Source organism: Piliocolobus tephrosceles, chromosome 8 (genome assembly GCF_002776525.5).
Source record: "Piliocolobus tephrosceles isolate RC106 chromosome 8, ASM277652v3, whole genome shotgun sequence".
Classification (NCBI taxonomy): Eukaryota; Metazoa; Chordata; class Mammalia; order Primates; family Cercopithecidae; genus Piliocolobus; species Piliocolobus tephrosceles.
This window is the reverse complement of record NC_045441.1, coordinates 145,996,667-146,011,422: the sequence shown is the minus strand read 5'-3', so window position 1 is coordinate 146,011,422 and position 14,756 is coordinate 145,996,667. Positions and strand designations below refer to the sequence as shown.

At 51.1% G+C, this 14,756-nt stretch overlaps 1 protein-coding gene across 2 annotated transcripts in view; it reads left to right on the top strand.

The window, feature by feature from the left end:
• Window positions 1-14,756, top strand: part of PTPRN2 (protein tyrosine phosphatase receptor type N2) — a 984,778-nt gene that overhangs the window by 846,365 nt on the left and 123,657 nt on the right. The gene's annotated exons all lie outside the window — the stretch shown is intronic.

Here is a 14,756-nt window from a genome sequence, read left to right as displayed (position 1 = left end):
TTCATCATTTTTACAGTCGTATGTAAAGTAAATATTATTGTTCCATCATCAGAGTTACATGGGTGGGCTCTCCAGCCTCTGTCCACAAAGCACCCTCCAGCACCAAACCCTCCTGCTGCCTGAGCTCCTTGGAGCTGGCTTTTCTATACTCTGTGAGCTCTCAGGACCCTCCCCCACATAAAGAATTTACACAATCTCTATGCTTAAAAGAGACCACAAGATAGCTTTTCCTCCCATTTCAAACTTCCTGGGATTGCCATTGAATAGAGGAAGCCTCCAGTTTTCTGGAGAGGGTCACCAGCCCGGTCAGGACGATCTTTTTCTTATAAAGAAATGGCAACTTCAGATGTGTTGAGGATGGCATTTCAGTTGCAGTGTGTAGCTTTGCTTCAAAGCAAAAGGAAAATCACGTTTGAAGAAGCAGCCTGAAAAAAATGTCACATAAACTAGTAAGAATTTATCCAGAAATTCCATTGAGCAAGATCTTCAATGTGGATGCCAGGTCTTCAGGCCAAGTCTGTGTCGGTACATAAATAAATTATCACACCAGTTCTGTTCCATGCGTGAGAGACGGAAGATCATACAGGCAGAGATTTTTAGAAAGCGTGGCACCCTTTGATATACTTTGAAATTCAAATATAAAATATTGATAGAATGGAAAGGTTAGACTTGCATGCAGAAATGACTAATTTGAAAAAAAACTGCAGGTTGAAAATGCATACTTAGGACTGAGTTTGTGATAATTAACAGAAAAAAAAAAGCCTTCCCAGTGACAGCTCTAATTAATAGTATCTGTAATTAAAATCATGCCCTTCCAGCAGGAAAATTGTTTGAATTTCTTGGAGTGACCTTTTTTGCTGTTCCTCCTGAGGGCATGGTGGTTAAGTTGATATTGATTTTATAATGAGCTCTGGTTTGTTTAATAAGAATCTGTAATCCAGACAATAAATGAAATGTGTGCTTTTCTTCAATCCAGATTAATAAAAAGGAAAAAAAAACTTTTTAAAAATGTGATCTAGGAAAATTTGGAAATGAAATGAGTGTAAAGACTTTCTGGTTGGTTTAGCTTTGAAATCACTACAAAATACCCTTTAGGGAAGTACTTTGATTAAAGTGGGGGTTTGCCCCATCACAGTGGATTGTCTCCTGGTGAGAAAGTTCTAGGTGCTGAACCATCGTGTTGTTGTGATTTGTGTTTTGGCAGAGCAGGACTCAGTAATGAGGATGGGGACTGTATGACTGTTCGCTTTGAATTTAGCTGAGTAATGTTTCAAGGACTCAGACAATTGCGGTTACAAGGAGAGGATATTTACTTTGGTAAATGAAGCAGGTATTAATTCATTAATGTTTCCATATCCCACTTGGGTTTTCTATCACAGCCATGAGTCCCCCGTGAAGTGTAAAAATCTGTTTGAAAAGTTTTTTAAAATATTGCAAACATAAAACAAATTTCAGGAAAGGTGTCTTCTGGCATTAATGTATTTATTTCTGGCTCACTGAACCTGTGTACTTTGCTGATTCTCTAATCACAGTGAGGTTATGGATGATAATTCTCATCACTGGGTTACAAGGAAAATGGAACAATTTGATCTTATGCTTTATTTTATGGGGACATGATGGAATTACTCAATTCCTTTTCTTAAAGCTTCTGAAAAATAAAAAGATTATTGTGCAAGTGAGGTTAGAAGTAAGTAACCTAGGAGCGAGAGAATGGTAGGTGGCAATAGCATAAGTTTTATTAATATCAGAATATGAAGTTACCCTTTAAACAAAAGAACTTGTGTTCTTACCTGGGGAAAGGAAGGTCAGGAGCAGAGACGTTCTGATGGGGTGGAGGAGACGGGTGTGTGGAGGTGGTATCCCAGGGGGCACTGGTGACCTCAGGTTGTAGAGCTCCTTCCTCCCTGGGGTTCCAAAAGGTGAATCCTCGTGTCCTCCGTTAAACGGCAGCCGGGTCAGTGTCCTGGCAAGGCACTTCCAGCATGACCTGGGAGGCCCTTGTGTTGCCAGCCTCTGACAAAGCATTTGTTTGCCTCAGCCCTGATCATGCACGTACATCACGAGTGCCTGTGCAACCCCCTCCGGCCCCCCGTGTGTGTGACTCAGAGCCTGGGCTTGGGGCCACAGGGCCCACGTTGTGCTCCTGGGGAGTAAGAGCTTTTCTTAAAACAGGTTTGAAGCAGTAAGGAGGTTGAATTCTTAGCTTCTAATGCAAACACCTTTAAACGTGTTTACCTGTCCTTCTTCAAAATAGAACTGTTTCATGGACAGGGTCAGGATTTTAGAGCTTTCTGCGTTTACTTGAGAGTGATATTTTTGCTTGTCTTACCTATTGGGAAAGCAAATCTTTTTTTGACACACTCTCATATTTTTGACAACAGGATATCAACCCCATCAGATAATCCAGCCAAGTTTAATTTGCTCAGACTGGAGCAAAAATTGGGGATATTAACTTTCAGAATAACTGAAACATATTCTGAATAGACTGCTTCTTCCAAACTTCTCCCCATTGTTTTAGTAAATGTTGATTTTTCTTCTAAATAGATAAAACATGATATATTTGGATTAATTCTATACTTCATGATCTGAAAAACCAATTTTATTGACTTTTATTCTTTTTTTTCAAATTGACATAGCCTGCCATATATGCATATATGTGTGTATATATATATTTATACACACATGTACACACACACACACACTAAGGATAATGTGAAGACACAGAAGAATTGTGATTTTTGGTACCAGTGTACCTTATGCATTTTTTTTCGTGTAGGTGTCCTATTTCTATGGAAGGTGATTGGGTAAAAACTGTGCCAAAAATAAGTCGTTAGATGATTAGAAGACATTCTCCTCCTTTTCTCTCTGAGTCTCTTTGAATGTTGCATCCATTTCCTTGAGGCTTTGATCATCTTCGAGCAGCAAGTTTAGTATTCTGCCAGCCCACTCTCCCTTCCCCGACATGAGGGCAGAGACTCCTGCAGAATTTTCAGCAAGTTCTCTTTTGATGGTTTATTTCACAATACCCAGCAGGTTTCCTTGTGTACTTGGAGGCCTTTGGAACCAAACCCAGAGGAAAGCATGCATCCGGGCCACAGGGACCTCCTGTAAACAGAGCGGCTAAGTGCACATCTCAGTTGCTGCTGCTGCTCCCATTAGCAAGTGATTACGAATGCAGTGACAGAGTGGTGGCAATTGCGGCAAAATGAGGGTGCTCAGTTGACTGGGGCTGGTGTGTCTGCAAGTCCCAAATGCACCCTGACTTCTTACCCCTGGTGCAGAAAGCTGAGTTCTGACAAAGAGCACAGGTCACACCTTGGCTTATTCTCTGGGGCTTTAAGAGACCCTTCTTTCTCTAGGCGAGTTTGATCTTCAGGCATTGGTGTAATCACGAGTAATAGAAGTAGGATGTTCACAATTAAATTGGACAACAGTTACTTTTCCTGAGGTTTACTTGACCCCACCACAAGTTTTTAACAAAGCCTTTTCAATAGCTCTGTATCTTAGAATGGCTTTCCTCACTATATACTTAAATTTCCAGGTCAAAATAATATATTTTTTGCAAATATCAAATAAGCAAAACCTATGCTGCTTCAAAAGTGAAGGGCACCCTGTGAAAACTGTGCCAAATATTTTGTAATTATAAAAATACAACATTACAGAACATTATGAAATAATTATTATTAGAGAACATTTTATTATAACAGTCAAGTCTGAGAATGGAAATTTTTCTAATTTTATAACACCTTTGCAAATGTAGCTGATAGTACAGATGTCTGCAGGTAGAATACTCTTGAAACTTTGGAGACATGGATTCAGTTTTGCAGATTGTCCTGAAATAGACTCCAGGCCCTGGAGGATGAGGCCCTGCCACCGTCCTCCCATGCTCCACGGCACCCAGAACGTCCTGGCCTAACTAGGAATCAGCAAATGCTAAATGGTTGTCACACTGGTGCCAAATCCCATGGTTCCTCATGTGAAGGAAATCTAAAGGAAACCTGCAGAATTTTGCCAGGATGATGAGGGTAAAGGACACGTGTTGTCCCCAATGTGGGAGGAACCTGTTTTTGTTTGCCTGTGTGTTCAGTATCAGATCATCAGTGTGTGGGGTCAACCAGCTTGGTTTCTGTAGGCTCCATGGAATCGTCTAGATACCTTTTCACCATGAGTCTGAACATTTTTCTGGAAGGTGCCCATTTGAAGTGCATTTTTCTCATAAATCTGAAGCGTTCACGGATGCAGTTTCCAAAAGCAGTATCTATCCTGCTGTTGTGCCCAAAATGCTTCCTCAAATACAGCTCCTGAGAGATAGAGCTCAATCTCTTCAGAGAACAATGAAGTCTCTGGAAAGGTGGCCAGAGAAACCTCTAAACATAAAACAGAAGCATGTTGCTCATTGGGACACAGCAAGCCACTCCCTCCATCAGGCAGTAGTCATTAGATCAGACTTAATTGAAAGTCACAGAGACCACTCAGTGAGATATTTGGGGAAAAAAAAAAAATTGGAAAGTCTAAGACATGAAAATTTGGAGGGCTGAATTCTGTGGCTTCTTTTTGGCACTAGGCTATTCCTATGTTTGCTTTGACCTTGGTACCTTTTCTGACCTGGGTATTACTTGAATAACTGCTTCCTAAGGAAGAGAATTCCTGCTGCACACAAGGAGGGGTGAGGGAAAGGAGGTGGGGGCTGCAGGCTTCTCCCAGGCGTGCTCACCCTGCACTCCAGCAGCCAAGGAAGAGGGCTGGGCCCCGGGAGGAGGACGGGTGCTCGCACAGCACCTGGGGAGGGGTGGTGTGCATGGTGTCTGTGGAGCGGGTGCTGCTTCCCTTAGGCCCATGCTGTGTTCCAGTCTGCCTCACCCATTTCACTGCCAGAACCAGAGAATTCTTCCTTCTCGCCAAAGCCAGTGTTGCTCCTGGGGTGACCCCTGCATGCACAGCAGGTCCTTCTGAGCCCCTGTTCCTCGGCACCTCCGTCCTCCTCATCAGTCACCCACCCTGTGGAAAGGGACCCTGTGGAAAGGGACCCAGGACACCTTCCCCAGGCATCTTGTTATCTCCCAACCCTGTTTTACAAGGGGGCAAAGTCAGCAGCAGATAAACTGAGAGGCGCCTCAGCCCACAGAGCTGGTGGCAGAGCTGCACTGGGCAGTCCCCGGCTGCGCTGTCCCCACTGCAGGGTGTTGAGGGGCTAGCCCGGGCTTCTCCACCCCGCGGGTCTGGACAGCTCCTCCACCATCTTCCCTCTGTAGTGTGAGGCACTGTGGGAGATTTGGGAAACGGTGACATCCTTTCTTTTCTCGGTTGATGATTTCTTGGAGATGAGGAGTTTGCGATGAAACAGTGAACCGGTGGTAAACAGCATTAGTCCACAAGTCACTAGGAGGTGATTCGTGTGAAACTGAAATCAAATCCTTGGAGATGACAGAGGAGGGGCTGGGCCAGGTGGTGGGTGGAGCTCTTGGTGGCTGGTGGGAGATGGTGGCGTGGCTGGGGCAGATGCTAGGGCCATCTGTAGGGTAGGGACAGACCCAAGAGGTGGGCATTTGCAGGGCTGCGAGGAGGAACTGGGCAGGAAGGGAGAGGTCCTCCCAGTCGGGCCAAGAGTTTAGACAGGGAGCAGGGGCATCGGGGAAGGTTGGGGACTCGGCGGCAGGTTGCGAGCAGGCCCAGAGAGGTCAGCTCTTTGAGTTCATGACAAGAACAAACCCTGCAGTCTGTGGCGGTCCAAGGGACAGTCCATTGCTCAGTGTGGCTGAGTGACCCCAGGTGGGCCACAAGAGGCACGTTCTGCCTGCTTTCACCCCCATCCGTTTCTTCCTTCTTATCTTATTCCCCTCTTGCCACACTTTCCATCACTTGAACTCTCTTTCTCCTCTAATGGTGAAACTCGTGGAAGAAAGGCGCCATCACCCTTCCATTCCCTGGGGTGCAAGGCCCAGGCTTGGGCCCAGCCCCTCCCTCCCGAAGCCTGCCTTCCTCATCCGGGAACTGAGGCCCCCTCTTGGGCCGCCATGCGGAGAGGGCAGCCCTGTGGGTGCGGGCGCCACGCCAGCTCTGAAGCAGTGCCCGAGGGTGACTTGCCTGCAGCGACTGCTGGTGCTCACGGAGCTGGGATGGGTGCTGGATTCCTGCCTGCTCCTCCCGTTTCCAGGGTACCCGTTTCCGCACACATCCTCCTCGGCACGAGCTGCTCCCCTCCCTTAGACCTGATTAGAGAGGCGGGGCACATTTTCTGAACTAAAACTGAGGACATGGCGTCTGCAAAGCATGCACTTCCAGAGGAGAAAACAGGAGCAAAGCCTGAACCCTGTGCTGCTCTGCGGAATTGAAGACACTTGATGGCAGGTGTTTGGAGAAGGTATCCGGGTGAGCGAACACCCGGGTGAGCCCGTGTGGTCCAGGGCCCTGCGGAGTAAGGCCAGGCCTTGGTGCAGGTGCAGCCTCGGGCATCTGTGCTCTGAACACCTCTTCACCCAGCCCAAGGGGCTTCAGGGCTCACATCCAGGTGAGGGCTCGGCAAGAGGGAAGCCCTGGTCAGGTGGGCCCAGCTCAGCTGGAACCTGCTGTCCATGGCGGGAGGCGGGCTCTCTGAAGGACACGAGCCTCTGTGAAATAAAGTGGGTGTTGGGAGGAGACACTTGAGGGAGTAAAGGGAAGTGTAAAAAAGTGGATTAAACTGGGATTTCAAAAGAAACGGTAGGTGATGGGGAGGAGATTCCAGCGGGCGGGTACCAGGAGGTAGGAGTGGGTGCAAGCGAGAGGCAGGTTCCACCCAAGGGTCCCTGGGCCCACAGTGTGGCTGTGCTTGAGGGCTGGGTCTCCCCACTCCCTGCCTGTAGCCTCTTCTCTCCCGGCTCCCTGTGGGGCCACCGTCCCTCGGGAGGAGGGCATTACTGTTGGCAAGGAGAAGAGGCCTCGGGTGACTCCTGGAGCCTCCCCCAACCAGAGCTGTGCAGCCCCCCAACCCCTGCCACCGGCCAGCAAGTGGAGCTCAGTGTGGGAGGAGACGCCCGGCAGGGCCAGAATCTCCTTCAGGTGACAGCCTCTTGTACATGACAGGGTGGGACCCCACAGGCGTGCACAGAGGTACCTGCATGGGGCCTCACCTTGGGGCTGAGGGACAGAGGTACCTATGCGGGGCCCCACTTTGGGGCTGAGGGTCCTCAGGCCGTTGTTGTAAAGCAGATCTTCTCAGCCTCTGCCTTGATGGGCACAAGAGAATGCGCCTCTGTGGTGAATGGCATTATCTGCAGTGAAATGCATTAGCCTGTCAAAAATGGCAAAGCCCAGCTCTTAACACAACATGCACACCAGCATAAAAGGAGACAAGACGCTGCGCAGGGTGGTGGGATAAGGAATGATGGCTGGAGCTGCCACGGCATGCAGGAGCTGGGTGTTACAAGAGGAGAAAGCTTTGGGAAAAGCAATTGCACGTCAAACCGAGGAGGACCCGGCAGATGAAAGTCATTTCTAAATGTCAAACGAGGATCACTTCAAGGACATGAATAAGGAAGGCTGATCCGCTGGCCGCCTCCAGCAGGAGTCCCTCCACCCTTGTCTCCTGGGGAGGCCACCGCAGGACACGTCCCTCGCCACCTGACTGTCTCTTCTCTGCCAGGCCCAAGGCCCCTTAGGCCCGGCACTCTCCGTGGCTCTTGGCTGTGTGAGCCCCACCTCCTCCTTCCCTCCCATGCTGTGTTGGGGGCTCGTTTGGCCGCGGCTGACACATGGGGGTCCCCAGGGCTATGCCTGGTTTTGGCCCGAGGGTCACCCTTAAGGATTGGACACCTTGGGTCTGGGTGCAGGTGCAGCCTCGGGCATCTGTGCTCTGAACGCCTCTTCACCCAGCCCAAGGGGCTTCAGGGCTCACATCCAGGTGAGGGCTTGGCAGGAGGGAAGCCCTGGTCAGGTGGGCCCAGCTCAGCTGGAACCCTGCTGTCCATGGTGGGACATTCCAGCCTTGGAACCACTGGATAGCTGAACTTGGAGTTGACCCAGAAAGCATTTTCTCAGAAAGCTTATTGCTTCTAAGGGTAGAATCCCATTTTCTGGAACAACAGGAACAGCAGAGAACTTGATCTTACATCAGAGTCAGCCCAGTCTGTGTTTGTGAAGGTCTCCCCAGTGTGAACCCAGAAGTAGACATCACTGTGACCCAGGGGAGCCCTGGATTCCGGGCAGGACAGGCACGGGGCTCAGAGAACACGGGGACCCCTGGGTGCTGGGTGGGGCTCAGAGAACGTGAGGCTGGAACGTTGGGGAGGAAGAAAAATGCAACAGCAGAGGGGGCCTCTGTGGGGTGGGAGAGGAGCATGGAAGGGACTTAGCTCAGACACAGGGGGCCCAGATGCACAAGGGAAATGGAGGGACTTCCAGGGGCAGACAGCGGCTCCTCTCCCAATTTTTTGTTTCTGTGTGGACACGAGGCGGGCAGTCAGGCTTTTCTGCAGGTGTCGGAACAGCGGAACAGCGGCTTTTCCTGTTCCATGGGCGCCGCAGAAGAGTTCTCCCTTCTTCATCCAGCCAGCTGTTCTGAAACTGTTGCTCAAAATGTAACATCTCTATGGCTTTTCTGCTTTGGGAGAATTACTGATGGTTAAGAATGGAATCTTGGGACTGGCACGGGGTCTCGCCTGTCATCCCAGCACTTTGGGAGGCCGAGGCTGGCAGATCACCTGAGGTCAGGAGTTTGAGACCAGCCTGGCCAACATGGCGAAACCCCGTCTCTACTAAAAATAAAAAAATTAGCCAGGCGTGGTGGCATGCACCTGTCACCCCAGCTACTCGGGAGGCTGAGGCAGGAGATTTGCTTGAACATGGGATGCAGATGTGTCAGTGAGCCAAAATCAAAACTTCATCTCAAAAAAAAAAGGACAGAACCTGAGTGTGTTATTTCTCTATTAGCAAGTACAAGAGACTCACTAGAAAGTTGGCAGGTGTGAACAAACACCCTTTCAAGGTTTTTTAATGTATAGAATAATAATGCAGCCAGCAGAATGGAGTGTCTGCGTACGTGCTGGTGTGTGTCTCCAGGTGCAGTGACTTGAAGAACAGACGGGGGGAGAATCGCGGATGATTGTATTAGCCAGTAAAGCTACATGTTTTAAAGTATGTAATTCTGTACAGTGTTTGTGGAATGTGGATTCGATATACAGGTTTAAACTTGGATTGATCTTATGCCATTTAATAGCAAATCAATTAAAAGAGTTTACAAGGATAAGTGCTGGGACTATCTGACGTTGGTGTGTAACTGGACTGAGCGCCTCTGAGGAGAGCAGAAGCTGGATCTGCTCTCTGGATAGGCATTTGCTCGCTTTCAGTCTTTTTGGTGAAGATGACGATGCGGGAGAGTGAACAATAATAGAATCTTCCTGGAATCGCCTTTCCTGACCTGGAGTCACCTTTCCTGGCCTGTAAAACACACCCTGAAACCAGAGATCGGATGTTCCTGAGTGGGAGGAAATAAAATGCAGATTTTTTTGCAAAACAAAAGACTAAATTGGATGGAAGCTGGAGCTGGTGTGTGAGTTTCAGAATTATTTCTGTCCCCACCCCAGGGGTTTCTTATTTTCTACCAGATTCAAGGAGAACAAATATATGAATTGTTAAGTGAGCCCCAAACGTGAAGCTGAAATGTGAAGGGGAAAAGTCTAGAAAACGTGTCTGATTCTTCTGAGGGTGGCTTGCCAGGTGCCCCTTCCTCACTCTGACCATGCGTCTGTCTTGCCCAGGCCTTCCCGTTCCCAGTGGGCCCCTCGCTTCTCCAGGTGGATTTTTTCAGGCACATGTTGAGATTTCAAATCAACCCCAAGTGAGGAAGCAGAGCTGGCACCCCACGTGCGACCCATGGCCCCCGTCCCCCAGTCAGCGGTGTCCTTGGACCAGCTGCTCCCAGCACTCCCTGCAAAGTTCACTCCCCAAAAACCCTCACACTCCCTTCATAACTTGCTCACAGGTTTTCCTCCAGGGCTGCTGCCCCACCTGTCCCCTTCTTGGGGTAGAGCATAGACTTTTAGAAACTCCCCGTACAGACCTCAGGGCTCGGAGCCCTTAGGTCAGAGCTGAGACATCTGAGACCGGGACTCCCAGCAGGCCTCCAGGCCCTGGCCTTCGGGGGTCTGTAGGAGGAAGCTCTTTAGGGTGTCCTTCAGGCCTTGTGTAGTTAGGGTGTCGCTCAGATCAGTGTTAGGTGGAATAATTGGACCCCAAAACGACGTGCAATTCCGAAAATGGAGAAGCAGCTGCTCTGGTAGCTGCTCCACCCCCAGGCCGCAGGCCCCTGCCCTTTGGCTTAATTAAGCTGTGGCCACCGAATGGAAGGATGTGAATACCTTTTGTGTCCCTGGGCTGGGCTCCTCTGCTTCTAAGCCTTTGTTTGCCTGGCTGCCTCCCTTGCATGCCCCCCCTCCCCGCCACTCCACTTTATCCCTGCAGACCCTCCCATCTGTCAAGCCCTGTGCAGACCCCAGTCCCCTGAGCTTCCCTCTCGGCCCAGGGTGGCCAGTCCCTTCCCGAACACCAGGGCCCTATTCATCCCTACCTCCCCTTTATCCCTTCTGCCGCCTCTGCGATGACGTCTCGTCACCATCCCTCCTGCGTAGGGTGACGCCCTCATTGTGTTGGACCAAGGCAGGCCTGGGTGCAGAGTGGGGCTGGTTCCCCACACCAGGCCAGCCCGTGTAGGGACAGCCTTGGCTCCCCAAAGGCCAGGTCGGTACAACAGACCCACAGCACGCACCGGGGACCTTTAGGTGCTCGGTAAGAATGACTCGGTAAATTGAACTAAGATTTTGATGTGGTAAGAGCAGGTCTGTGGGCGGGGGGCAGGGGGGCATCTAAACTCTCTTGAAAACCATCCCGTGTCATTCTCGGGTCCAGAGTCCTGCCCGCCCGTGGGAAGTCCTCCCTACATGCTGCGTGCTGAAGATGCGCCGCGGGCTGGAGATGCGCCGCGGGCTGGGGATGCAGGCGATGACAGGGATGGCACATGACAATCAGTCCTTATTCAGAGCAAAAAGAAAATTAGGAAGGTGCAAACGTTTCTTGTAAAAAAACAGCTGCCCGTTCTCTACTTCCACCTCAGGCCTGGGCTGCTGTGAAGGCAGATGACTTGTTTCTTACTGACTGGCTATTTTCAATGGTCTGACTATGAAACTGAAAAGCAAGGTTCAGCCTGTGGGGCCTCTCAAGGCTGGCTTTGCCCACAGAGGTCGTGTTGGATCTGTGAACTTTAAAGGCACCACTGACTTTTTTGGAAGCCCTTAGAACTTAATTGTCCAGTGAATCATCACTCTGTGGGAGCCGGGAAGGGAGGGATTTGTGTCCCATGTTGGATTTGTCTCACCAACCGCGGTCTGGCTGGAGGGGCTTTGCTGCGGTGACCGGGGTCTCCTGTGACAATGGGATGGGTTGCAGGCATCGTGGGTTAAATGTGCTCCCTCTCACATCTAAGATGCCACCTTTATGGAAGCATTAAAGACCGTCACAGAAGGCCATCTTAGACGTGGGCTATTCCAGAAAGAAGATGCTCATTAAAATTCTGTATGTCCTTTCAGTGTCTTTATTTTCACAACTGTTTCCTGGTTTCAATCTGACGTTATCAGGAGCAGAGTAAATGAAGAAAATGAGTGTCTTTAGTCTTAGGGCAGAGGCAGTCCCTAAGAAAAAGGGAGGCAGGAGGTCGCATTTGAGCACGTCATTCGTCACTCTCGGATGCAGCTGACCGTGGGTCCCGCGAGCCCGCACACGCCTTCTGTGCTTCCCGTGGAGTGGTCGCGTCTTCCAGCCACCCACCAGGGGCTTCAGGAGATTCACACACAGCCCTCGCTTTCCCAGAGCAGGAAACCACAGCTGCCGGCCCCGGGGGCTCGATGCAGCTCCTCCAGCCGTGCCCCTTGCTGCTCCCTGGGGCTGCCTTGGTGTGGGACACTCGGCCCCTGAGCGAGTCATGACCTGGAGGCCAGGGCTGCTGACCGGTGTGCAGGGGCTCAGCGAAGGCCCCTCTGCACCATGTAGACACTGTGGGTACAGAACGCAGACAGAAGGACTTCTGCTCCCGAGTGTGGGAGGCAGGGGTCTGGACGTGAAACTAACTAGGAAACATCACACACCTGGATGTCCAGAGCCCGGCCACGAGCTTGTGTGGGGACTCAAGAAAGGGCTGGTGCTCCGGGCGCCGCAGGGATGGGGGCTGAGCGAGGGGAGAGGCCGCTGTTTTCCTACTGATCTCAGGCTGTTCCAAGACTGTTCCACATTTAGAAGAGTGTTGAAAATTATTTTTCACTTACATGAAACATGTCTATATCTTTAATTTTTGTTTTGAGAAAACATCTTGCGAAATGGGAAAAACTCACTCCATATTGCTTGGCCAACATCGCTCATCGTGGGCTGACTCGACTCGTGTGCCCATGCGGTGGATCCCCTTCCTGCGGGAGCTGTGCTTACACCCCCGACCGGTGTCGTGTGTCAGGAGCAGGGAGGGGCGGGAGCCAGGTCTCTTGGCAGAGCCTGCAGAGCTCTGTGACCCTGGCTTGGGCTCTGCTGTCAGGGGCATCCTCCCCTTGGGGCGGGGGTGTGTGTGCAAACACGTGTGTGCGTTCTCAGTCCAAGAGAAAAAGTTACCTGGGCACCAAGGAAAAGCCGCTGGAAGCGGTGGGACTGCGTCACCAGAGCAGGGTTGGCCACGTGGGCCATGAGCCGAGGACGCAGGGACAAGTGCTGCCCTGGCTTAGATCATGGACAGGCTCAGCTGCCCGGGCCCTGACTCCATGGGAGAAGGGAGGCTCCCCTGGCGTTCAGGGGCGGCCATGGGCCGTTTCCTCTCCAGAAGCGAGCATGGCCCTGTGTCCCCTGAGTTCTCAGAGGGATGCCCCAAATGCGCCCAGAACCCAGAGCATCCTGTAGCAGTGCCAATTGTGGGAGTGTTTGTGTAAAGTCGCTTTCCTGAACGAAATTACTGGTTACTGCCCCTCTGCTCCCAGCTGGCCTAGAATGTGAGACCGGTTCCTTCTGAGGCCCTCTGAGTTTTATGATGAAATAAAATCAAGTAAAACTGTGTCATGATCAGGGAGAGGTGATTATACAAGAAACCTTTTTTCTTTTTTTCCCACTATGACACATGACCCTGTTTAACAATCTGGAATATTTTTCCCCGGCCTTTTCCCCACACATGCTGTCTAAACATTTCACCTTCCTGTTTAGATTTCCTGTCATCATGTGCCCTGCAGCCACCGTGTCAAACTGACAGAGCGCAGGCTTTTTCCTTAACCGTTTTGCGATCGAGCCACCTGTGGGTGCACCGGGCCCGCGGCTTCTGCTGTGTGTGGGATTCTGCGTCGCCGTCTGAGCTGAAGGCCAGGGCCCTCCGCAAAGAGGGCCAGTTCCCGTTCACCATGTTCTGTTGGTGCTGTGTCCAGTCTGGAGAGTGGCCTTTATTCCTCCCCAGCAGAGCCCAGTGAACCCACCTTTTCCTGCCCAGTTTTGTACATTTAATTCCTTAGTGTTGTCCTGTTACTAGTGATTACACTCTGAAAAGAACCCTGCACGCTCGGGCAGCATGGCTTCGTTCGGATGGCTCCCCGAAAGGTGCAGAGAGCTTTTACTGAAGCCTTTGTTGTCTTGTTCTTCTTTTGGCAGAATTCAAGAATGACAGGTCTCTTCTCTGAGTGATTTCCCCTCTGTAATTTTCCCCATCAGGTGCTGAGTTAAGAGATGAGACATTTGCCTTGTGATGTGTATACATGAATTTCTGCCCCCAGAATCCTCTTCAGCTTATTTTGCACATTGTGTTATAAAGAAGTATAAAATACTTTGAGGACTCTGCAGACATGCCCAGGGCCCCGGCTCAGGCACAGCAGAGAAGCAGGCAGCTCTGCAGCGAGCGAGGACTGTGGTGTCCGAATGTGCTGCGCTGACCCTGGCCTCCTCTGTTTGTGTGCTCACACCTGAGGAGCTCCTCGGAGCACGGGAAGCCTTCGGGGTGGGGGCTCTGGGTGCAGCACTGTCCTGCGGGGACGGTCCCACGTGGCTCTGCCCAGGGCAGGGTGCTGGTGTGGGTGCTTGCGGTGCCACTGGGCTCACACTCACAGTTCCAGTTGGCTCTGGATGTGTTGGAGGCAGCACTGAGCTGCAAAAAGATCAATTTTTCACATTTTCCTGATGGAGACTTTTTGTGCCTGGGTGCGAACGTGCTGGGTGTTCCTGACAAACACTGCCCCACGGGGAGGGCGTTGGGTCGTGAGGCACAAGCATCACGTTGAGTTTTGCAGTGGAGCGTTTCCATTTAGGGCAGCGGTGGAAGATGCCGCGCTCTTCTTTAAAGATGCCCAGTTACTGTAGTTTCACCTGAGAGGGAGGAGGGGGGAGAGGGTCTCATCGGCCGGACAGAGCGGCTGGAGGGTCGTCTGGTGGGGACAGCCCTGGGGGTCTGGCCTCCTTGGTATTGTGTCCTGGAAAGAGGCCCTGCCAGAGGCCCCCAGCTCCCTTGAGGCTGTGTGGCTTCTCTGTGCCAAATGTAGATGTGGACGCTGGCAGGGGGATGCCCACACCCACATGGGATCAGTGCTGCATGGACCGAGTGTGCAAGCCGGGTTCATACACATCACACACACCTGAGATCATTGCCACACGGGCCGAATGTGTAAACCGGGCTGTGTACTCATTGCACCCACCAGAGATCAGTGTCACACGGCCCGAGTGTGCAAGCCAGGCTCGTACTTATCACACACACCTGAGATCAGTGCCACACGGGCCGA